Here is a 26,759-nt window from a genome sequence, read left to right on the forward strand (position 1 = left end):
GATGATGTGGTTGAGCTTGAAAGTGGTTGGATGTCAATGAAAGATAGTCTATTGGGAGCCGTTGGTGAGGTATGTGGATGGACAAAAGGATCACCGAGGCACTCGGAAACATGGTGGTGGGATGATGAAGTTGGAAAGACGGTTGAAGAGAAGAGGAAGAAGTTCAAGGAATGGCAAAAGGCAAAGGGTACGGTGGAAGAAGAGGCTGCACATGAAAGTTATAAGGAAGCCAAGAAGGCTGCAAAGAAAGAGGTTGCAAAGGCGCAGGAGGCCCATAGGAAAATGTTTGGAGAACGCTTGGATTCGGAGGAGGGTAAGAGAGCGGTATTGAGGATTGCAAAGCAGATAGCGAGAGAGAGGTTTGATGTGACGGGGGTGAGTTGCTTGAAGGATGAAGTGGGACAAATCGTTGTGGACTCAGATGGAATTAAAGGAAGATGGAAGAGATATATGGAAAGGCTGTTGAATGTAGAAAATGAATGGGATAGCAACATCGAGATTGTTCAGACCGGAGTTTGTCTCCGGACCATGTTTATGGTGTGACCGGTGGAAAATGGATTTGAGACCTTATTTTATTTCCATTTTCACTGTTATTCGATACAGAATAATTTTGATGAAGCAGAATGAATCGTAATTAACGTTGCACTGCACGTCTGCCATCCCTTCCTCTCACCTCATACTGTCCTCCCTTCCCCCACCCCTCCTCGCTCCCCCACCTTCCTCACTCTCCTTTCCCCTCCACCTCTTCACTCTCCTCTCTCTCTCTCCCCTACCCCTCTCTCCCTCTTCCACCCTCTTTTTATCACTCCCCCCCTTTCGTATTCCCGTCAGCAAAATGACGGGTGGTATTTGCTGGTTAATAATATTTTTACTATTTGTATTGTATTTCACTAATTCTATTTGGTGTCGTTTTATGATCTTAAAGAAAATTTGTTTAATAATCAGCTAACTGTATCTCCCTGTGTTAGCATACATCTGACTAGTTGTTTTAATCGATTGACAAGTTCAGTGCTGTATGTGGTTGCTCTCACAGCTCTAATTATTTCATTGGTAACTGTACCATAGAATAGCTTCTTTGGAATATTTCTGTCTCAGAAAGGTGTTCGTACAATGTGGATGAAGCATCTTGTTTATCAAATAATTTGGTGTGAAATTTATTATAATTGATATCGATTTTTGCACGACGGAGGGCATTCTCCGTCATGCAAAGTCCTTCCTTGGCACATCTCTGAGCTCCTGACCACATACAAAACTTTCGTCCACAGCATGATGGAGTACTGCTCTCCCCTCTAGGCTGGTGCTCCCGCCCCTCACCTTTCTCGGCTTCATGCTGTGGAAACCAAGACTTCATGCTATCTCCTGCGATGAGACTGAGTCTTTGGGTCTCTCACTCTCTCACTGCAGGGAGGTCGGTGGTCTTTTTTGTCTTGTACCGTCTCCTCTCCAGCCTCACCACCTCCTGCCCTGTCTGAGATATGTATCCCCCATATTTCCGCAGGGTGGTCAAGGTCCACCAGCAACCCCCTTCTGGTAAAACTACCAAAATCGAGAATCACTGCTCACCTTCACTCTTTCATTCCTCCTTTTTCCCGCCTTTGGAACAAACTCCCACACTCTCTTTAATCCCGCTCTTCCCTCCAGTTCTTCAAAAAAGCTGTTCACAACCATCTCTTATCTTCCCCCATCCAAAACCACGATCTTTTCTACCCCCGCTAATCCACCAAAACCCACCTCCTTCAAATTCCCTGCTTTCCTTCCTGAAAGTTCCTGTCATGTAAGGACCTGAAAGTCCCTGTGGTGTCCATCTTGTTTACCCCGTGTACCCTGCCCAATCCCTCTCCCTTCCACAGATCTCCTCATGTCTCTGTTCCGCACTGTTTTTTTCCTTCCCTCTCCCGCCCCTCTTGCCTCCTGCTCCCCTTGTTGTGCGTTTCTGTGTGTTACCTCTCATGCGAGCCTCGACAGTGTATCCAAAAAAAAAAAAAAAAAAATTAAAGTTGCCAACAAGAGCCTCCAAAAACACTTCCATGTCAGCATCATTGGGCATCATCTTCCATATCTGACGTGACAGAATCATTCCGATCATAGTCACTTCCACCCCTAGAACAATTGTCATCACTGCTGATGCCAGCAATACTGTCACTGCTGCTGCTTGATTTTTTTTTCAAAGTCACTGTGTCTGATTTTGTACGGTTTTGCTGGGGCTCCAAGGCTGCCTGATGGGTAGTTTGTGACGTCCAATGACATCCAGTTCGACCTTCCGCCGTAGCTTCATGGAATTGTCAAGGGCAGCTTCCATCACTTCTGCCCTCTCATTTTCTGTCCATACCAAATTGTTGACTTGAACAAGAAGACGATCCTCCATGGTGCCATGCTTGATATTTCGCCTCCTGTCTGACATGTGAGTGAGATGGCTAAATCCCCCCCCCCCCTCCACAATGCTATTGCTGACGCCGATACACATTCGTATTTCTGCCAACAAACACACATTTTCAAACTTGTGTTTGCAGTACTCGAAGATATTTTTCCACATCGACTTGGCTTTGTCGTGGTTCACTGTGTATCTCAGGTCTTTCCACTCCCTTTTCAGTTTGGACTTATCGAAGTCGCAGTAGCAAAGTGTAACTTCAAAGCAGGAAGCCAGAAATTCAAGTGACTGGAAATCGGACTCTACATCACCCCAGTTGGCTGGGTCAAGCCACTTATGCTTGTGAATCTCTTGCTCAAAGGAGCTGAATCTCTCTTCCAAACACTGTTGAAGTAATGCTAAAACATATGATGTCAGAACTTTAACTTTGGTTGTTGCTTGAGTTACATTCATCATTCCTTTGTAGTTTACTGTTGTGCACTCCCTATTCTGTTTCTTCTTTCTCTTTAAAATAAAAAAATTCATTTATCTTTTTTCCATGCGTGCCATCACCAACACCCCTCGACAAAAATTCACGAGCACGATGGTGCGTGAGAGCGATTACGCTCCTTAAACACGAGTCTCTGAATTTCAAATTTGGCCAGGGTGCCGGTGATAGGTCACCTACTCTTCGTGAAGGATATCATGTGATCGTTAACATCCACCAATTAATGCTGGTAGACAGGATGCCTGGTTAATGTCCATCCGAGGGACGTGCACACACATTAATGAATCTCCTTGCCTGTGAAACATCAGGATGGCAGTTTATAGCTGGGCCGAGATTCAAACCCAAGCTCGACAGCTTTGAGGCGAGTGTGCATAAATCTAGGGCCTAGGCTATCCTGCCAGCCGGAAAGGTTAATTGGAGGCAGGGGATGGGGCATAATAATGATAATTGGGGTGACGAAAGATGGCAGTGCACTGCTTGCTTGAAGCCCCGGTGGGAAGAGTGAGACAAAGGAGCCTCTGGAAGGTGATTCCACAGACAAAATAAGTGAGGAATATAAGAGTTGAGGTGTACAGACAGCTTGGACTTTGGAAGTTTAACCAGGAGGGGGTTCCTGAAAACACCTGCATCTTGGAGGAGTATGGAGGGTAAGAGAACTGAGAGAGAGAGCAGGTGGAGCTATATTGGAGAATAGATTGTAGAAAACAGAGAAAGCATCCACCTGCCTGCAATGTGAGATTAACAGACCTTGTGCTTCGGCCTCATCAGTTTGATTTCTTTGCTGTTTTGGGATGGTATTCTCGACCGTTTTGAGTTTCAGTTTAGCATTTTCTGTTTGCGCTTGTTCTTGGAAATCTTTTCAAAGTGAGTTAGGAATATCTTTTCTGCCTTGTTGTCAATGTGCTGATGCACAAATTGGATTTTATGATCTGTTGAAGTTTTGCATGCGTAGCTAACCCTACAATTGTCATTCTGCCCACCTGGTGGTGCACCACGAAGCCACTGCTGCCTCCTTGTCGAGGCAGGAATGCTCTTGGAGGACCTGGATTTTATAGAAAATTTTGTGGATCACAATTTTCTTGTCTTGGTTGGTACAGTAGAAGCTTGTACTAATTTGGTATATCCCTTCTTTTGGTATGTCCATTCTTTGATGATGTCCGAAATGACATGAAGGAATATTAATTACATGAGAATCTTTGATGTTTGTCTGATAAGGCTTGCAAGCCCAGAGGCTAAGGTCTTTGCAAACTTTTGACTTTTTACAACTTTTGCATTCCTGAGATGTATTTAGTCCATGGGATTTTAGGAGAAACATTGTGGGGTTGTGGTGCATAAATCATTGCTGTTGCCCAATAAGTAATGGAATTGATGAACAGGAAAAGAGGACAAAGGATTGTAGGAAATGCAATAACGTGCAAGTAAGAGTGCTGTACACATATTGAGTTTTGTTCGGTAGTGTTAATGGGGGTGGAAAAGATTGGAAGTAGCAATGGGAGATGACATGAGGTGGTGGTGCACTACTTGCTGTTGAAGCAAAAGAGGAAAGAGTGGGATTGAACAGTTCCACAAACGGTTCCTCAAACTGGAGAAAAGAGAAACAAAACAGTTGATTTGTGCAGCAGGCCTGGATTTTTGGGGTTTAACCAGGAGAGGTTTACTGTTGGAATCTGTGCATCCTCGAGTAGCTGTCGTGGGTCAGAGAGCAGAGGGAGCTAGATGAGAGGAGAATCGTTAAAAAGCAGAGCGGCCATCGACCTGTCTGCGATGTGAGAGCCTCATTGTGGGAGATGCTGATAATGCTGGGAGCTTTGATTCCATAGATTTCAGTAGAGATAGATGTGATGCTGGGGTGCCAGACCAGAGACGAGAGCAGTACTTCATTGAACTATCTTGTATTGTAGGCTGTGATTCGTTTTGATTTTTCAAGGAAGGATTTGGAATAATGGAGAATGCCCAGTGTGTGGCTTACTTTGGATGCCAGCTTTTCTGTCGTCTTCCCAGAATAGGTAATAGCTTATAGTGGTATGGTCTTAAAAATCAAGAGACTGAACCTTGTTTTGAACAGTCGTTGGTCATGAAAATAAATAGTTGGCTAAACTTGACAGTCCATCTTGAGTGGCAGGGTGAGTGTGAGATTTACTTGAAATTTCATTTATTAGATAAACATCAAATTCGAGACAGAGACAGAGACAGAGACAGAGACAGGGACAGGGACAGACTCTAACAGCAACTGCATCCGTCAAGCCTGGTGTTGGCTTAGTGGTTAGGGTGGCTGGCTTAGGACCTTAGGGTCCTGAGTTAGAGCCCTGTTGGCTGTTGAATTAACACCAGGTGGGGTTGATTCAGCCTGTCATCCTTCCTAGGTCAGCGAAATGAGTATAGCTGCTCAGCATCAGCGGCACAACTACGCTTCCAATAAATGAGAGCTACCCGGCAGCCAAGCTGCTGTATGCAAGAACAGAACAACTGCATTCGTCGGTATAGGATGGAGGTATACTGTCTGAAAGGATGAGAGGATTATGCAGATGTGTAACAAGTTTGGGACCATGACACTGCATTGAGACATGATAGCCTCCAATGGGATCGGAGAGCATTTCATTGCAAATGATTAATTGACTGAGCAACTGGAGTGGAGGAAGGCAGAAAGCCATGCTTAAAGGCAGCCTTGTATGGCACAGGCAGCAATGAGAGGAAGAAGAGATTGGGACCATACTCTGTGCAGAGCGTTGAAGTTGCTTAAGCAGTCTCCTTGGCTATTGGGCACAATCCTGGATGGGTTGCCACTCCGACGCAGTATACCAGCATGCTGGCACTCATTTTGCCGACCTCGGAAGGATGACAGGCCGAGTCAACCCCACCTGATATTAATTCAACATCTGAGCGAGATTTGAACTCGGGACACTAGGATCCAAAGCCCACCACTCGAACCATTAAGCCAACACCAGTCACACAGGCAGCAAGCTTTGCAATTAAAGCAGGATGCCAGATTATGTCAAATGCTGGAGGTCGACTGCCCTGCCCTCTTGTTTCAGAGTTATGGTCACCATCCATTGCTGAAAGAGAGCAGCAGCAGCATCCCATAATTGTGACTGGGCCGGAAACCAAACTGATGTTCAGAGATCAGGCTGTCTGAAAAGAGGAAAGATTATGTCAGCAGCAATGATGGATTCCAGGACTTTTGTTGTAATTAGAAGTAAGCTTATATTACTCTTCTGTAGTTGAGAGGATGTCTTTGCACCCTTCTTGTGGATGAGAGTGATGTTTGTTTGCTTCGAGGTTTGCTCAGATAATGCGGACTGCAGTTGCACTGTCTCACCCGCCCCACCTCCTCCCTCAAATCCCACCACTTCTGCTCTTTCCTCCTCTTCCATATGCACCTGATTATGAACATAATGTATTTTTAGCGAGACCTCTGCAACGGGATGGTCGGTTGGTTGACATCATTAGCAGCCCTACCCATGCGCCATTTTGTTTGGGAGTTTTTAGTTTTGAACATCTTCCCTAATGAAGGCCATGAGTCACGTCCATGTCAGATTTGCATCGGCAACCGAAATGCTGTGTTTCTGCTCAACATGTGAAAACACTTCTGAGAAGTGTGTGTGTGTGTGTGTGTGTGTGTGTGTGTGTGTGTGTGTGTGTGTGTGTGTGTGTGTGTGTGTGTGTGTGTGTGTGTGTGTGTGTGTGTGTGTGTGTGTGTGTGTGTGTGTGTGTGTGTGTGTGTGTGTGTGTGCATGTTAAGGTTATTCAGAGAGAATGGACAAATCAACACAGTATGTGGGATGTAAGCCAAATATCCTAGCATCATGAGCAATGTGTGGATCAAAATTCCAAATGGGCCAATACAAGTGCATTGATGCTGCTGACGAACTCGCTGGAAGCATGTTTTCAGGTTGTCCGTCCGTCCTCCATTCATCCGTGAGAGGTTTTCGTTCCCATGATAACTTAAGAATGGCTGAAGGGATCGAAGTCAAACTTTGTACGAGTATGTACAATGATATAAAGATGAACTGATTATATTTTTGGGTCAAAAGGTCAAAGGTTCGAGGTCATGTTCGGTAAAAAATTATGTTACCACGCTAACTTTTGAACCATTGATTGGATTTTGGCCAAACTCGGTCTAAGTATACAGTTTTATGCAAACGTGAACTGATTAGATGGCAGCATCAAGAGGTCAAACGTCAAAAGTCAAAATCCGTGATCGGTTTTCGTTACGGCGATAATTTACAAATGCCTGAAAGGATCCAAGTCAAACGTGGAACAAGTAATGTATAATGATGCATACATAAACTGATTACATTATGGGGTGTTGAGGTCAAAGGTCATGTCAGGTAAAAATGTGATATTTGAGAGCAGCCGAAGGGATTTAAATCAAACTTGGTACAAGTATGTATAATGATGTCATAATGTGGGCAGAGGGATATTTGTCAACATTGTGATGTCGAACAGTGCTGTTCTCGTTTTCTTTTCTTTTCTTTATTTTCTTTCTTTATTTTTTATTTTTTGCCCCCACCCACACCTACTCCTACTCCCCCCTGATGAAAATTTTGGTTGCACCCCCTCCCCATTTAAAAAAAGTTCTGGTTGCAACACCCCCTTTATAAAATTTCTTATTGCAGCCCTCCGCCCGACATAACAATGAGCATCATGGTACAAAGGACTTGGATGTGTCATCCCTCCCTCACTCTCAGGGGGTATGGAGAAATTCTGATTGTGCCCATGCCAGGCTCACAGGTATCCGCAGCATGTGTGCAAAATTGCTTAAGATCGGCCTAGCCGTTTTCAATTGTAGAGCATATATATATATATATATATATATATATATATATATATATATATATATATATATATATATATATATATATATATATATATATATATATATATATATATACGTACTTAGAGCCTGGTGTTGGCGTAGTGGTTAGGGTAGCGGCTTGGGATCCAAAAGGTCCTGAGTTCAAGCCCCGTTGGCCGCTTGAATTAATCCACACCAGGAGGTTGACTCAGCCTGTCATCCTTCTGAGGTTGGCGAAGTGAGTACCAGTGTACTGGGCCCGGTGTATGCCCCGGTTAAAATAGGTGTACCATATCCCTGTGTCGTAAGAGGTGACCAGGGTTGCGTCAGGAAGGGATCCGGTGTAAAACCTGTGCGAAATGACTATGCGGATCATACGGATGATCCGCTGTGGCGACCCCTAACAGTAGCAGCCGAAAGAAGAAGAAGAAGATATATATATATATATATATATATATATATATATATATATATATATATATATATATATATATATATATACGTACTTGCGCACATATAATTGATATATTTTGGTATAATGGCAATTTCACGCTGCTCATTTTGAGTCGGTTCCTTTGATTCTCTCTGTGAAGTATTATTTCCTGAACACACATATCCAGTTTTTCCTTCCTGAGCATTTCCTTCTCTATCTATCTTGTCCATCCCATGCATCTTCCCCTGCCCCTCATTCCTTCCACACCCATTGTTTGTCCAAGTCTCCCTCTATTTTGTCTTTCAACTCCACTGTTGGTGTCCTCCCCTCCCCCTCTTTCTTTCTACTGTTCCTTTGGTTATGTTACATCATGATACATTCAGTGCTGTGTCTCTTCCATGAGCCATGTCTCTGTATACATGAAGTAATGTGAATATTTACTTGTATCCTTCCTGTTATCCTTCAGAGGGTCTGGAGCTTTTCAGTAAATTTTTTTTTTTTAATACCTCAACAACAATCTACCATACTTAGGATTATTTATTTGTGCTTTTTGTAAAAATTGTGACAGATATGTTCAATACTGGCTAAGAGCATGTACATACAACCCTGACCATGTACTTTTCAGCAGGTTTTGGGGCTTTCGGTCCATCCACGAGTGTGAATTGTTTTCATAAAATTCGGTTTTTCATTGCTCTTTACCTATGTTTCTCATTTTAATGACTTCTCTCGATGTAATTTTTATCTTGCCAAAACGAAGTTTTTTTCAAGATATGTTAGTCAGCTTGTATGTTTTTTTTTTTGTCTGTAATCACGTATAAAAAATTCTGCAGAGCACAGTTATCATTGGAAATTTTTGTAACTTCGCATATCAGAGGCCTATAGAGGTCCCTTTCAGTGCATAAAATTTTGAAGGTCAAGGTCAAAGGTCAAGGTCACTTTGTCGCAAATCAGGGGAGTCGACGAAACCCTTATTTTTTGAGTAATTTTGATCGGATCGTCTTCAAACTTCATGGGAATATACATGTAGTTCATGGTCTGGCGCTCAGCTGATTAATTTTTGGTGGTGATTGGCCTTGACCTTCATGGTTAGCGCCTAAGGTCAAACATATTTGACCCCCAAGGTCAAATTTTCAAGTTTTAGGAACCATATCGTGTAGTACCTCAAATTGAACACCTCGATGAGTGCTTTCTAGATATGTCAAGCTTGAGACATTATGACGTCATTTGGTGACGCTATGAGGCAAACACATATTTTTCATGGTTACTCTGTAGAACGATTCTCATCGGAATCTCTCGTAGGCAGATATTCCTCAAGGAGTCGCTCCTGATGGATAGCAGCTCTGTTCACCTCAGTGTGACCTTAAAGAAGTCACACGTGGTCACCTTTTGGCAAGATACGGGTCACCCTGCGGGTGACATTGGTTTTTTGTTTGTTTGTTTGTTTGTTTTAAACTCCACATAAAACAATTTTGTATCAATCCAAATTTCTGTTTTTATAGCCAGTTGCTTTAAAAGTGGGTTGTATGATGTGTGATGTAGTAATACTGTAACTCGAAATGACAAAATGGCACTTTCTACCACTTAAACCAATGTGAACTAGAATGGTACTCGGTGGAGCGCATACCCAAGACCACAGTGAGCTTCGTCATCAGGAAATGTAAAGATTATGGAACTACCCAGACTCTTCCTAGAGCTGGCCGTCCGAGCAAACTGAGCAACCGGACAAGAAAGACTTTGGTCAGGGAGGTGACCAAGAATCCAATGACCACACTGACAGCACTACAGAGTTCCTTGGCTGAGAGTGGAGAACCTGCCAGAAGGACAACAGTCTCTGCAGCATTTCATAAATTGAGGCTTTATGGAAGAGTGGCCAGGCAGAAGCCACTGCTGTGAAAAAGGCACATGACAGCATGCCCGGAGTTTGCAAAAAGGTACGTGAAAGACTCTAAGAGCATGAGGCAAAATACTCTGTGGTCTGATGAGACGAAAATTGAACTATTTGGCCTGAATCCAAAGCATGACATCTGGTGCAAACTGAGCACAGCTCATCACCCATCTAACACCATCCCTACCATGAAGCATGGTGGTGACAGCATCATGCTATGGGGGATGCTTTTCAGCAGCAGGCACTGGAAAACTTGTAAGGATAGAGGGAACAATGAATGGAGCTAAATCCAGGCAAATCCTTGAGGAGAACTTGCTTCAGAGTGCAAAACACCTTCGACTGTGGTGAACATTTACATTCTAACAGGACAATAACCCCAAGCATACAGCCAAAGCAACACTGGAATGGCATCAGAACAAGAACGTAAAAGTCCTTGAGTGGCTCAGCCAAAGCCCAGACTTGAATCCCAGTGAGAATCTGTGGAAAGACTTGAAGATTGTTGTTCACCGACGCTCCCCATCCAACTTGACAGAGCTTGAGCAAATCTGCAAGGAAGAATGGGAGAAAATCCCCAAATCCAGATGTGCAAAGCTGATGCAGACGCAATATCAGATTATATCTGACCCAGATGTCTAAGAAGACTCGAAGCTGTAATCGAGAAGGGAAGGGGAACAAATTTACCCTTGCGAAGAGTGCTTTAACCTCAGCGTTGCTCAGGTAAAAAAGGAAATTGTAACGCCCTCTGCCACCACCACGTTGCACTACACAGTACAAATTTATATCGAGAATTTCCGCCCCCCCCCCACAACCCCTGCACACCCCCGCGTGAGGCTGCGGCCACATAGCCTATGTTAAGCCCCACACAAAGTTTGTATTTGGACCCCGAGTTTGGAATTTGTTACTTAAAAGATGTGGCCATGCATAAGGAACAAAGTCACAGAGACGGAGACAGACAGACATACAAAAAGGTCCAAGTGGTCTAAAGCTCTAAATGGTCAAGGAGTTGAATCTGTCTGAAGAGTGTAAGTGGTCTGAATGGTGTTGAGGAAGGGTCTATAGGGACTTAAGTGGTGGAAAGGTCTCAATGTTCTTGGGGTCAAAAGGTCTAAAGGGTGAAGGGATCTAAAGGTGTCTAAAGTGTAAAAAGGGTCTTAAAGGTAAAAGATGTAAAGGGTCTAATGGGTCATTTGGGTTTTCTGGGTCTTTTTGGTCCTCAGGGTCTTTTGGGTCATCTGAGTCTTCTGGGTCTTCAGGGTCTATCGAGTCCTCTGGGTCTTGGAGGTCTTTGGGGTCCTTGGGGTATTTTTGGTCCTTGGAGTCTTTTACTTCTTCAAGGTCTTTTGTATCCTCTGGGTCTTTGTGTCCTCTGGGTCTTTTGGGTCATCTGGGGTATGGGGTATTTTGTGTGGATTGGTGACAAATTTTTCAAATTTAAACCATTTAAAATTCAGGCTGGAACACAACAAAATGTTGCAAAAGTCGAGGGGTTTGAATACTTTCTGAAGGCACTGTATCTCGTGCTTTTGATACAGTCTGTTATCCTGCCTTATTCTGCAAACACTCTGCCTCTGGCATCCAAGGCCATCTCCACACATGGCTTACTGACTTCCTCTACTCTCATCGCCAACATGTCACTCAACAGAATCCTTTCCATCTACTCTCCCTATCAAGGCTGGAGTACCCCAAGGCAGTGTTCCAGTCCAGTCAATGTAGCAAATTTGAGGGGGTAACCCACCACTAATTGCAAAATAATTGTTTCCACTGCAGTGCATTTCAGTAAGACCCCATAATCACCATACTAAAAGTCCTAAAAAATCCTAGCATGGGAAAGTAGTGTAATTTGCATAATATGCAAATTAGCTTCCACCATAAGAGAAAATTCAGATTTTCACTATAACTTTGCATCTAAGTACCCAATTGAAGCAAATAAAGTGTCCAAACCCATGCTTTGAAGGTCAGTGAACATGATAGGCACATTTGCAAATTGATATTTTTGAATATAATTTGCATATTATGCAAATTAGCTTCTGTCATAAGAGAAAATTCATATTTTCACTATAACTTTGCATCTAAGTACTGTGTCCGATTGAACCGTAACCCTAACCCTAACTTGTATTGTTTCTGCTCTGTTATTTCATGAATTACAGATAGCTATGGCTGAGTGTGTTTTCTGCGAGAAGAGTTTAGAACATGATCAGGATACTGCAATCCTATGAGAAAAGGGGAGCGAGAGTATCAACAAGGCCAGTGAGCAGCAAGGAAGGAGTATAATAACTCATAAAGGTCAGCGAGTACACACAGAATGTCGACGGGTTTTCACTCATCCACAGACGATTGCAAAGGCACAGGAAAAAGTAACTGAACAAGATCAGCCCTCACCGTGTATCCTTCGTTCAGAAACGCCAACGTTCAGTTTGGACAAGCACTGTTTGTTTTGCGGTGAACCAGCTACTTACAATGAGAAAAAGCGTGATGGTATGGATGTCTATCCTGTAAGAACCACATCATTCCGAAATATTGTCTTGCATTCATGTGCACAAAGGAAAGATGAATGGTCTACGTTAGTTTCAGGCAGAATTGCATGTGCTCATGATCTCATCGCAGCCGATGCAGTTTACCATCAAAGCTGTAATGTCAACTTCAGGACTGGGAAGCAGGTTCACAGCAACATTCATCTGGACGAGGTAGTGTTGCAAAGAAACAAAGGCTTGGCAGACCCAAACAAGCAGAAAGATATGAAGCATTCATTCCTGTTGGTTGCAAAGTACCTGGAGGAAAATGATGATGAACAGATTACAATAACAGACTTGATTGAGAAAATGGAGACAGGTCTTTTGGGTTCAGAGTTTGCAGCTTATGGCTTTATACATATGAAGTGTAAACTCATGTAACATTTTGGTGACAATATCATAATAACCAAGCTGAATGGGAAGCCAAATGTTGTAACTTTTAGACGAACAGCAGCAAATATTCTCCATGACTTTTACAAGGCACAGAAGAAAGAGGACCCCGATATTGAGAAAATATGAATGATAAACACAGTTGCCAAGCTTATCAAGAGTGACATAAAGGCAGTTGACTCTTCTAATGATGTATATCCAACCAGAGAACAGATGTCATCAACAGAAGCAGCTGTGCAGTTCATTCCACAGTCACTACTGATGTTGTTGCAAGGTTTGTTCATTGGCAAAAACACTGATCTGAAGGTAGCATCAATTGGACAAGCTATAATGCAAGCAACAAGGCCAAGATTAATTCTCGCCCCATTGCAATTTGGACTAGCAACTGAAATGCATCATCAGTTTTCATCATGCTTCATCGTAGATACTTTTCATAAACACGGCTTCAGTTGTTCCTATTCTGAAGTGCGGAAGTTCGAAAAAAGTGCCGCTCTTACACAAGGGGCAGAGTTGCCTGAGCCTGGATCTGGAGAGTTCATTCAGCATGTTGGGGACAATGTTGATCACAATATAAGAACTCTTGATGGCTTTGGAACATTCCATGGAATGGGGATTATTTCCACTTTCACACCAGGAAAGCTGCTTAGTAAACCTGTACCTAGAGTATCAGTGACAACGGATGACATCATAAAAGTGGGAAGGATTAACATCAAAACTTTCAAATCTCAGCACACAGGACGTAATCCATTGACATACATGGATGACTGAATACGTATTGACTGTACATGGATGTGTGGGGTGTGTAAAGGTGTAAGTTGCGGTAATTCATCTTGGGTGGAGATAGATGACAGCAGTGATACTGATTGATATGTTACCTGAAAATTCATTAAGAATACTAACCACATTACCGATTAGCACTGAAAACCTGTATTAAATGTATCTTTTCATCTTGATTGGGTGTCACCACTTTAAGTATTTCAGGTATTGCTTGTTGCTGCTATAGTTAATTTTTCATACTTGCTTTTATATGACTTTATTGTTTGTATCAGGCACATGGATGCAAAGTTATCTGACATTTTTGATTTTCTCTAATTGCTAAAAGCTAATATGCATATTTTATGCAAGTTATATTCATAATATGGGTTTGGATACTTGTTCCTTATGTGGAAAATAATAGTGAAAATTAGAAATTTCTCCAATTCCTGAAACTAATTTGCATAATATGCAAATTATATTCAAAATATTAATTTGCAAATGTGCCCATCATGTTCATTGACCTTGAAAACATGGGGTTGGACACTTGATTTGCTTCAATTGGGTACTTAGATGCAAAGTTATAGCGAAAATATGAATTTTCTCTTATGGTGGAAGCTAATTTTCACATTATGCAAATTGCACTACTTTCCCATGCTATGATTTTTAAGGACTTTTAGTATGGTGATTTAGGGGGCTTACTGAAATGCACTGCAGTGGAAATGATTCTTTTGCAATTAGTGGTGGGTGAAGATACTAATTTGACTGGATGATTCTGGGCCCAGTCCTATTCTTGATCTTCATCAATGATCTCTCTGAGTCTCTGGAAAATCCACTTTGTCTATTTTCTGATGACTCCACCCTCTGCCGTGGCATCCCTCATCCTACAGACAGGAAGGCTGTAGCCTCTTCCCTCTCCTCAGACCTTGACAAAATCACAAGATGGTTAAACACTTGGAATATGTCTTTCAATCCTGACGAATATCACACTCTCACTATCTCTCTCTGAAAGGACTGTCTGGCAAACCCTCCAATCTACTTTCTTGAAAAACCTCTTGAGGAAGTTCATTCATTCAAACTCTTGGGTCTCACTGTCAGCCATGATCTTTCTTTCGCAAGCCACATTTCAAAGTTGGCCTCCAAAGCCAGACTGGCCATCCTTTGGTCATACAAAGTCCTTCCTTGGCACACCTTAACTCCTATCCATCGACAAGGCCTTCATCCGCAGCTTGATGGAGTACTGCTCTCCCCTCTGTGCTGGCTCCCCTGCCTCACATCTTGCTTAGTCTGATGCTGTGGAATCCAAGGCCTTTAAGATTACCGTATTGGAATCTTCCATGATGAAGCTGAGTATGGGCCTATCACTTCACCATCGCAAACATGTCGGTGGTCTCTCTGTCTTCTACCGCCTCTTTTCTGGTCTTGCATCCTCTGCTCTTTCTGTGCTTTGTCCTTCCCTACCCCCTCCCAGGTTTCTGCAGGGCTCACACAGTCCACCATTAACCCCTTTCTGGTGAAACTACCTAAATCCAGGATCACTGGTCACCTCCACTCATTTGTTCCTCTTCCCCCCCCACCTGTGGAACCAACTCTACATCCTCTTCAATCTCATTCTTACATCCAGGTCTTCAAGACAGCTCTTCACCACTATCTCAGATCATCCCCAATCCAAAACCACGATCTTTTCTCCCCTCATTAACCCCACCCCAATCTCTCCTCCTACCACATTTCCAATTTTTCCTCCTTGGAGTTTCCTTCTGCATCCATCTTGTCCACCCCATTAGTCCTCTTCTGCACCCCCTCCCGCTCCTGTTTCTCCCCACACCCATTGTTTGTCCAAGTCTCCCTCTATCTTGGCCTGAAACTCTGCTGTTAGTGTTTCTCACTCTCTCGAGTGCTCTTTTTGTGTGCATCCCTATTGTTCCTTTTGTGTCCTGTTTTACATGTTTTGCGTCCTGTTTTTCTGTGTTAAATCTTGATCCATTCAGTGTACAAGCTCTTCAATGAGGTTTGATTGTATACACAAAAAACCCCAAAAAGTACAGCAATGTTCTCACTACCTTTCCACAAAAGGGAACATTTATTTTCAGCCATTAATTACCTCCGACGCCTAAGGTGGAAGGAGATTATGTATTCACCCCTGTTTGTTTGTTACTTGCAAAATCGAAGATTTGCAAGTGTATTGGTTGGTCTAGTCTGTTTTTAGTCCCCTACTGTTGGTCTGGTCTGTTATTAGTTTCACCAGAGGGGACAATATGTTTACTCGCTGTCTGTCCGTCTGTCCGTCCCACCTGTGGTTTTTCTGACTTTTTTTTCCCCATACCCTCTAACATATTTAACTGAAACTTGGTACATGGCTTTATTATGATAAGTTACAGAACAAGTTCTAGTTTCAGGGTGTTTCATCAATTTTTCACAGTTATTCTCTTTTTGGACTTAGAAAATATCACATCGGGAGGGGAGATGTATTGCAAGGCAATTCTCGCTCTTGTTCTGTCTGTCTGTCTGTTTATGTCAATCGCTTCCAGGTCGCATTTTTATTCCGATCCTTCACAAAACTTAACCAACTGGTAAAGATAGTCACACGTTAGAAGCCTATTGTTTTGAGGTCATGAAGTCAGAATGTGAAAGGTCAAGGTCACATAAATCGTCAATGCTCATGCGATTGACTTGCAATGTATTTATATACGTTCTGTTAATTACGTTCTGTTTGAATGCGAGTTGGACCGTGAGTACGTCTATGAATTGCTTATTATTGGACTATGACTACGTCTATTAATTATGCACCCTGTTCAAACGTGAGTTGGACAGTGAGTACTTTTATGTGTCGACCTCTGGACACCGCAGCAAGTAACCTGGAGGGCGTCACAGCAGAAAATAAATAAAGACACTGTCTACCTTAAGCCCAATAATACTAATCAAATGTAATACTTAATGACTTTCCTAAGAATCTCCAAATTAAATGAACTAGAAGCACCCGCTCCCTACGGGAACCGTCAAGGGGGTCATGTTATTATATTTATGCCTATTCTACTCCAAGGGGTCCCAGGATTACACACCCAAAAAATGGTTGCGATCAATTCAGCCGTTTTTGCGGTACCTAGAAACAGACAGACAGACAGATGGACAGACGGTGAATTATAGTAAGATACGAATGTCATAGACAACAATGCACTATAAGTGAACTCGTGACTCAATGCGGCAACCTAGCTCAAGCAAGCAGTTTGTACAGTAAACCCCAGCGGGTTATAAATGGGTGAAAGGTCTGCGGTGAGCACAATTGAAAGGATCTAGTCCAAAGGGTGCGCACAGGATGAAGCCGGTTGGACTGTCACGTTTTACCAGTCCTCAGAAGGTGAAGTCTTCATATCACTGAAGCATTGAGAAGAGTGCGAGCACAGGTAAAACTGTATCACAGATAATGAAGACGGGAACTTCAAGTGATAAAGGACGATGTGTTACTTGAAAGACAAGAGAGGTAGGAAGGATGAATAAGCTCCGAGGGTATGCACTAGTTCACCAGCCAAGTGCCTTTTCAAGAATGGTGCGTAAATCACCGGAAAGGACAAGGAGCAGCTTTGAAATAGTCGCCAAGATAACAGCAGTGCAATATCCGATAGGTAGGTTCCACGAGTGAAGGAAGTTCAGCAAAGAATACCTCACAGGGTATGATATAAGAAGCAAAGCTTCTTCTTGTTCTTGCATATGGCAGCTTGGCTGCCGGGTAGCTATAATTTTGTTGGGGCGTGGCTGTGCCACTGATGCTGTGCCCCTATACCAGTACACTGGTACTCATTTCTCTGACCTTGCAAGAATGACAGGCTGAGTCAACACCACCTGGTGTTACTTCAGTGGCCAACAGGGCTCAAACTCAGGACCCTAATATCCCAAGCCAGCCATCCTAACCACGAAGCTAACACCAGGCTTAGAAGCAAAGCTGAAACCCCCACAGACCAACGCACAGCGGGTTGAAGTTGATCCGTCATGGTCAGGGAAGAGGCGAGTCACTGAACCGATCCAGGTTCGCATACAGAAGACTCCAGATTACTCCTTCACTGATTATTTCTGTGTTTTGATGATATGTACTGCTTGAAATAGGCAGCTCAAGAGAACATGTCCTTGCCTTTTCTCCTCGTTCCTTGTCTCCTTCTCCTTCCCTTCTCAAAACTCCTTGCCTTTTCCCTCATGATGATGATGAGGATGTTGTTGTTTTTGTTTTTGTTACTTAACAGGAAATTTAACAGCCAATATAACCTTCACCAAAGCACAATTAAATGAATATACAGCACTGGTCTGTTACAGTAGTCTATTAATTTGGTATTATTGGACTATGGCTACGTCTATTAATTATATTATGCACCATCGGAATGTGCCTTTTTGACCTTTAGACCCTTTAAGACCACTTTATACCCTTTAAATTCTTTAGACCCTTTTCGACCTTTTACAACCCTTTGGATCCCGTATGTATTTGTTTGTGGTGAGGATGTTGAGGTTGTGGAGAGATTCACTTACCTTGGCAGTGATAATCATGTCTCTGCTGGCTGTGAGTCAGAGGTCAATAGACGTCTGGGTCGGGCCTGGGGAGTCATGGATTCACTGGATAATGGGGTGTGATGCTGCAGGTGCCTGTGCAAGAGGATGAAAGTCCGAGTCTTCAGGTCCTTGGTGCTTCCAGTCTTGCTCTATGGATACGAGACTTGGACTCTGACCAAGGATCTGAGACGGAGACTTAATTCCTTTGGTACCAGGTCTCTTCGGAGAATCCTTGGCTATCGCTGGTCGGACTTTGTGTCCAACGAGCGGTTGCTGAGAGAGACTCAAATGAGATTTGTTACCTGCATCGTCCGTGAGCGTCAGCTGCGGCTGTATGGACATGTGGCTCGTTTTCCTGACGCTGATCCTGCTCACCAGATTCTCTCAGCGAGGGAGTCTCGTGAGTGGAGGAGGCCAATGGGCCGACCACGTGCCTCGTGGTTGCAGCAGGTTGATCGGCATCTCAAGGAGATGGGGATGGGCCTGGCATCTGCCTGGGGAATGGCCAGATGGAGGCCCCTGGAGTACCGGCGGAAAGTGGATGCAGCGACGCGCTGCTCTGGCCATGCTCCCATACCTGACCTGACCTCAAAGACTCCCTAAGACCTTCACACAATTTAGACCCCTTGACCATTAGACCTTTTAGACATTTCAACCCCTTCAAACCTTTTTATTCACTTGAGACCCCTTTAGACTATTTACACTCTATAGTCCCCTTAGACCCTTTAGAGTTAGACCCATAACTACAATTGGAACATTACCTTTAGACCTTTAGACCCCCACACCATTTAGACCCATTCATACCCTTTAAACCCTTTAGACCGTAACTGCAACTGGACAATACTCTATAGACCCTTTGGACCACTTGGACCCATCCATCAATTGGTACCATACTCTGTACAGAGCACCGAAGCAGTCTCCTGGGCTATTGGGCACAATCCTGGACGGGTCGCCACTCCGACACAGAATACTCGAATGGCTCAATCGTCCCAGCAAGCTGGAACTCATTTTGCCGACCTCGGAAGGATTACAGGCTGAGTCAACGCCACCTGGTATTAATTGGGCTATTGGGCACAATCCTGGACGGGTCGCCACTCCGACACAGAATACTCGAATGCCTCAATCGTCCCAGCAAGCTGGAACTCATTTTGCCGACCTCGGAAGGATTACAGGCTGAGTCAACGCCACCTGGTATTAATTCAATGGGAGGCAGGATTTCAACTCAGGACCTTGGGATCCCAAGCCCACCACCCTAACCATTAAGCCAACACCAGGCATACTTTGACCCTTTAGACCTTTGCACCCCTTAAACCCCGTATACCCATTGGATGCCTTTGGACGCACACCACATAAATGTCTATAATTCTAGTCTTCTTGCATATATGGACTCTACTTTTTTCAGCAAGTAATGCACAATCTACACCTGCCTGGAGGCTGGGTATTCTGCTCGGTTGAACAGAATTTGCATATTGGGTCACTGAATTGTTTCACCATTAAAGATATCGAAGCATGTTGTTTTTGAGGTCAATAGCTCAAATGGTCAAAGGTCAAGGTCACATAATCATCAATCTTCCCCGTAATAACTTTGAACAGGATTTGCATGTTGGGTCACAGAATTGCTTCACCAAACATCAGAACGAACAATTTAGCCGTTTGGACATGTCAACGGTTTCCATGGCAACAATTTCACTCCATCAAAATCAAATTGGACTTTTTGTGAATTTATTATTACCGTACCTCAATAATTTTTCAAGAATCAAAATTGAAAATTACACAGCTTATTTGTATATCCATCCATCCATTGGGACCATACTCTGTGCAGAGCGTTGGTGCTGCTTAAGCAGTCTCCTTGGCTATTGGGCACAATCCTGGACGGGTCGCCACTCCGACACAGTATACCAGCATGCTGGCACTCATTTTGCCGACCTCGGAAGGATGACAGGTCGAGTTAACCCCACCTGGTATTAATTCAACAGCTGAACGGGATTTGAACTCAGGACCCTAGGATTCCAAGCCCACCACCCCAACCATTAAGCCAACACCAGGCATTTATTTGTATATACATGGATATAATGTGGTCAAAAGTAGTCAAAAGTCAAGGTTAATTCCATCTGAAACATAGAAAACATCTATGAAGCCACAATTAGAAAATTTATCAGCCAAATTTGGTGTGCAGAACTATCAATCATGTAAAACACTTGGTAGGTCAATTTTTCGAAATTATCCAATTGCTGTTTTCATGGCAACTATTGTTTATTTAGATTTCGCAAGTATAGTGCTATGCACGACATCTCTCTTGTTTGTTACTTGGTGAATTTTTTTTTCTGCCAAGTATGTTGGTCTGCAGCGTTTGTCTGCTTGTCTGTCTGTCTGTTTGTTACACGATTTTTGGTCAGAGTTTTCAAACAATCATTCTAAATTATTTTGCGTATGTTGATGACTGGCCAAGGACAGCAACGCATAATTTTGGTGAAGATCTGAATCTGTATCTGGATGCGAGAATTTTTTCAATTATTCTTCAACATTGAGAGATGGGGCCAAAACGATATATAGCACGATATCTCAAAAGGTTCTCGATGGAGTCACACGAAACTTGGTGGACAGGTTGGGAGTGCCACTTGGAGGAATTAATTCAATTTTAGTGAAGATCCGAATCTGGATCCGAGAATTTTTACAGTGATTCTTCACCATTCAAAGATGGGGTCAAAAAGTATGTACAACATGATATCTCAAAAAGTTGTGGACGAGTAATAACAAAACTATGTGGATGAGTTGATTAGGTGACAACAACAAGCCGATTCGATTTTGGTTAGGGTCCAGATCCAGATCCAGATCCAACCTATCAGTCGGATACAAACTGTAAACTGTTCACCCTGGCAGAGGTATGCATTCTACCGAGTGCTGTTCCGTTTCGCCCAGTGCCATACTATGAGTGATTTTTAATTTGTCTGTCTGTCTGTTTGTGAGTAGGATATTTCAGAGTTATGGACGGATTCGGACAAAATTTGGTGGATAGGTTGGGTGTATGACAGACAAATTGATTTCATTTTGGTGAAGCTCTGGATCCGGATACGATAATTTTTAAAGCGATTCTTCATCATTTAGAGATAGGGCCAAAAACAATATACAACACGATATCACATAACGTTATGGACGGCTTATGACAAAACTTGGAGGATGAGTTGGGTAGGTGATGAGAAGTGCATGAGATTTTTTGTCATGTCCGGATACAAATCTGGCCTATCAGTGGTATATAAAACGTAAACTGTTCAGTCTGGCGGAGGTATGCGCTCTGCCGAGTGGCGTTTTAATTTCTTTTTTCTTTTTTGAGGAACGAGATGCTAATCCTTTTTTGAGGAACGAGATGCAGTTTGTCCAAGACATTCCATTCAAGAGTCCAAGACATGCCATTTTTGTATTCTTCAAACTAGTGTCCTTTGGCTTCAATGCATTTACTATATTTGTCCTTCAAACTGTGTATGCTAGTAAAATAGAAGTTTTTGTATTGATCATTTAGCCTCATCTCGCTTGCTTCAGTCAATTCCTCATCCTCAGCTAATCGGTGGCCACGCAATTGGGACTTCAGATGTTGAAATATAATGATCACTAGGGGTCAGGTCCAAGCTGTACGCTGTGGGGAGGTGATGTAGTTGCTCATAGCTACAGTCACAAGTGGCTGTCTGTGCAACATGGGCCTTGTGGAGTAGCATACCTTTGGTGAACATTCCTTGGAGTCTTTACTTTATCGTCTGCTGCAAGTTTTGCATGATGCTGGTGAAATGGTCCCCTGTGGTTGTAGTTTTGTGAGGCACAAAGTCAGGAAGCAGGATTCCTTTGACATCTCAGAAAGTCGAGACCATGTTATTGTTGGCAGAGGGTTGGGTGAGAAATGTATTGGGTGCTTGTTGCGTGGATTCAAATTTGGTTTCACAGTCCCACTGGTGGTGACGTTTTATCACCATTTACTAGATGAGCAATAAATTTGATTTACGCAGTTAGTCAATCTCGCAACATGATGCCAACCGGTGCTGTGGAATCGTGAGTGTATAAGTTTCAGGAGAACAATCTTGCTGAGAACTGAAAGATGGTTGGTATCTGAAAGAAGGTGATCTATGGCTGGGCAAGGTGAAACCAAAGGAAACCTTTGTGAGGGCATGTAGCGAACATGACGTGCAAATCCAAGAACAAAAGGATATGCCCAAGTGTTTGGTCATGATTGTGAAAATGTTGTTTTGTGAAATACCAAATTCCGTAGATATATTGGTGACCTTAATGAGATGATCCTCCATGATTAATGCCTCAACCTGGGCAACAGTTTGTTGGTCAATTACATCTGCTAGTTCTGTTGATCTGGGATCATCGTCAGGGGGACTCACATTCATGCTTTAAAGTCAGCTGCTTATTTGGATACGATAGAATATGAGGTTCCATCTTCGCTCTGCGTTGATGTGTTCGCTTGAAGCTCGCACATCTTCATAAAAATTTTACAACACCTCATTGTTTAGTTTTTGTAAGATTCATAATTGTATGATATCGAACATCTGGACGATACCCAACAAAATATCAGCAAAATGAGGCTAATGGCATATCACAAGTATGTGTGCAAGTTTATATTGAGCAAAACACACCATAACTTTCGGGTGCCAACGAATAACCCATTGCTATAACTTTTTGAACACCCCTCATAAATATTTGTCGTCTGAAGAATAATATTGCTTAAAAATCTATCCAAGAATGAATGTTTTGTTTATTTTCTTCTGATTTATATTTATGATGTAGGTTTTGGAGGGAGGTGAAAGTGATTTGGGGTTCGGATAGAAGAGGGCCCACCTATTGTCACAAGCCCCACCGACAAGGTCGGAGATGGCAGATGTTAAAATCAGCTCCGTCCGACCGAATGACCGACCAATCATCCGTACATGTACATTTGTGTTCATATTTCAAAAACCGTTGAAAATTTAGCTTTCATATTGCAGATATCTATTCCTTATGACATCATCACAACCCGATTATATCACGGCTGTGATTATCTGAATTATGTTGCCATAGTAACCATCTCGGTAACTTGGCTTGTGCACGCGATGTTTCAAAAAACGTTCAAGATTTAGCTTTCATTCAGATTACACAGGTCTATTCTTCATACCAACCAAAAGACGCGAGACCTCGAGTATCAGCTCCTTGTTGTCATTGAACATCGTTTTACTTTGTAATTGTTTTATTTTTACCTCCACCACTCACAATGAAGGAGGTTGTTTTCACCCCTTTCTGTCTGTCTGTTTGTTACTTACGAAATCTAAAGATTTCGTAAGTATATTGATGACTTCCGTTTCTGTTTGTTTGTTTGTTTGTGTGTTTGTTTGTTTGTTTGTTTGTAGGCACGATAACTCGAGAACGGAAGAAGCTACCAATGTCAAATTACACCACGTGATTCAGGAGGGTGATGGCTAGTGCTGATTAGATTTTGGTTAAAATCGGTCAAAGGTCAAGGTCACAGTGAAGTCAACCATCCAAAAAAAGTTATAACTCGAGAGCGGAATAAGCTATCAATGTCAAATTACACCACGTGATTCAGGAGGGTGATGGCTTGCGCTGATTAGATTTTGGTCAAAATCGGTCAAAGGTCAAGGTCACAGTGAGGTCAAACATGCAAAAAATTATAACTCGAGAACGGAAGAAGCTACCAATGTCAAATTACACCATGTGATTCAGGAGGGTGGTGGCTAGCGCTGATTAGATTTTGGTCAAAATCGGTCAAAGGTCAAGGTCACAGTAAGGTCAAACATGCAAAACATTCAATTTTTGATGCTTTGGTACAGAATCATCGTAGAAACTTCTGGTTTGCGTCGCCACCTTCTCCAGAGACAGCTTTTATTAGACAAGGTCAGAGGTCAAGTTGACGATTTCTTAAGTACCAGTCTATGACTGCTTGTTTGTTTGTTTGTCTGTTTACGTGCAGGATTTCTCAAAAAGTTCTGGACGGATCCGGATTGAATTTTGTGGACAGGTTGGGTGTGTGACGAGGACGAACTGATTAGATTTTGGTGAAGATCTGGATCCAGACCCGGATCTGATAATTTTTTCAGCGTTTCTTCACCAATGAGATATTGGGCCAAAAACGATATATAGCACAGTATCTCAAAAAGTTGTGGATGGATTCGGACAAAGCTTGGTGGACATGTTGGGTGTGTGACCACGACGAATTGATTCGATTTTCGTGAAGATCTGGATCCGAATCTGGATACGAGAAATATTTAATCTTCAAAGTGATTCTTCACCATTGAGAGATCGGGCTCAACAGCGATATATCGTACAATATCTTAAAAATGTATCGGGCCAGATATGTTCTCGTGGATCAGGCATTACAGGGCGGAGGTATGCGCTGTATCAAGTGCCCTTCTTGTTGATGGTTGTATGTATTAAACTTTGTTGAATATTAAGTTGTTCAACGAAACCGGGTTTTCGACATTTTGCGGCTAATAACCTGTCACTCGTACCACATCATGTTGATCATTTTTATAACTTGGTCAAACATTATCACATTGTCTCATCCTTGACTTCTGAAACAATCTACATCGTCAAATACCGCTCGTGAACCATCGTCGTCTTCAGACTTGTCGTCTATCTTACTCATGACAACCTCTTATTTCTTCGAGTGATTGAAGAAGAGTAAGGCCAAAAAAAAAAAAAATGTTGCATTGGTGTAACCCGCCCGACCCTAAAAATTCCGCCGACCCTACGTTTTTTTTTTGTTTTTTTGCTATCGAAAAATTTTGCCGACCCTATTTTATTGCTATTTTTGTTGTTTTGCTATCGTTTTCAAGTATCTTGTTGATTGCGATCGCGATCGCAAAAACCCGGAAGTGTTTCGGACAGAACCCGCCGCCAAAAAGGGTGGTACTCGAGCCGGGGGAGATTTTGGGAGGGATTTATTAGGAAAAAAAAAAAAAAAAAAAAAAAAAGATCCCGACCGACCTACCCTATTTTTCAGTGACCCGTTACGCCAATGCAACATTTTTTTTTTTTGGCCTAAACCACAAGACAGATTCCGAAAGTTGGCAATGATTCTTGCATTTTTAAAGATTCCATGGAAAATTACGCAAAATACTTATTCCGTGGAGATTTTTCTTTAAACAGACTTCTACAAGAAGACTCAAATCGAGGTTAAATATGAGTTTGAAGCTTACACTGCGCCCTGTGAGTCACAGATATTTGCCCGCGTCAAAAGCCTCAGAGGTAAAGGCATTGTCTCACATCTCAACAGTAAAAGTGTGGGGATGACCACCACATTCAGAACGTACTCAAGATGTAAGGTGTCCTGAGAACATTGACTTTGTTCGTGATTCAGTGGTCAGAAGTCCGAAGAAATCTCTCAGGCTTTGGAGTCAAGAGTTTGGAATTTCACTTGAACCAGTGAGAAGAGTTCTCGTCCACGATATGAAACTGCACCCATGCAGAATTTTGATTAAACACAAACTGACTGCACTCCGTATGCAGAAAAGAGTGACAATGTGCCATTGGTTTCCAGACCAGACTGAAGAAAAGCCAAACTTTTTTGACAATGTCTGGTTTTCTGAAGAGTCCAATTTCCTTCTTTATGGGCATATCAACTCAAAGAACTGCGTATATGAGGGATCGACACCCACTCTTCCCCCTACCCCCTAACCTCGTGCTCGAGTGACCTCTCCCGTCAGAAGAGTACACTGCCTGAGTCTCAACCAGAAAACACGGAGTCTTCGGCCCTTTCTGGTTTGAGGACGATAGACAAGGCATTGACTGTCAATACGAAGCGATACATCAAAATTCTTGGGACCTTCCGGAAGGCCCTAGGCAGTCGCAGGGTGATTTAGAGAGAGGAACAATGTTTTTATCAGGACGGAGCCACTCTCCACACTTCATATGATTCACCGAACTGGCTCAACGAACACTTCGGTGACAGTCATCAGTCGACGACTTGCTGTTGAATGGGCCTCACACTCACCAGATCTGTCACTGTCAGATTTATATATTTGGGGCTCACTGAAGTACAGCATCTGCAGAGGAAGGCCACAATTCATTGAAGAACTCAAAGCAACAACTATCGATAAAATTTGCTTAATTCCTCCAGTAGAATGTGTCAAACTGATCAACTATTTGCCCATCGTATCCAAGTGTGCTTGCAGTGCCGTGGCGAACATTTGCAGCACGTCATTTATGCACAGTTAAGCACGGTCAGTCCTGGCATATTGAAGGTAATCTTTACCAAAAGTGTGCCATTTGAGTGATAAACGAGGATTTTATATTAAATAGTATGAGTTCTGTTTTTTGGGGGGATCACCCTGTACAATTTCTGATGTTGATGTACCGTACTCTCTTCACAGAGCATTGGTGCTGCCGAAGCAGTTTCTTGGCAAGGGTTATACGATGGTGGTTTGCCATTGCTTTCCCAGCATTGGTTGTTCTCAATCCTTTTAAATATTAAGTGTCAAGCAAGGAAGCAGCAACTACCATTTATAAAGTGTATGACTCAGCTGGGGTTTGAACCACCGACCTCCCATACTCAGAGCGGACACTCTAACCATTACGCCACTGAGTTTGGTTTTTACCTCCGCCACCGAAGATGGAAGGA

General features: G+C 42.8%; 1 protein-coding gene across 6 annotated transcripts in view; it reads left to right on the forward strand.

The window, feature by feature from the left end:
• LOC147022880 (uncharacterized) overlaps positions 1-26,759 on the forward strand; it is a 192,483-nt gene that overhangs the window by 9,696 nt on the left and 156,028 nt on the right. The window contains exon 1 of one of the 6 annotated variants that reach the window (XM_085887808.1): positions 12,074-12,251. The exons of the other annotated variants lie outside the window; for them this stretch is intronic. The gene's annotated coding sequence lies outside the window, so the exon portion shown is untranslated. Of the gene's footprint in view, positions 1-12,073; positions 12,252-26,759 lie in introns of those variants that run through there. 6 annotated transcript variants of the gene reach the window in all.

This window comes from Eptatretus burgeri, chromosome 7, assembly GCF_056783735.1.
Source record: "Eptatretus burgeri isolate ZD-2024b chromosome 7, Ebu_testis_v1, whole genome shotgun sequence".
Lineage (NCBI taxonomy): Eukaryota > Metazoa > Chordata > Myxini > Myxiniformes > Myxinidae > Eptatretus > Eptatretus burgeri.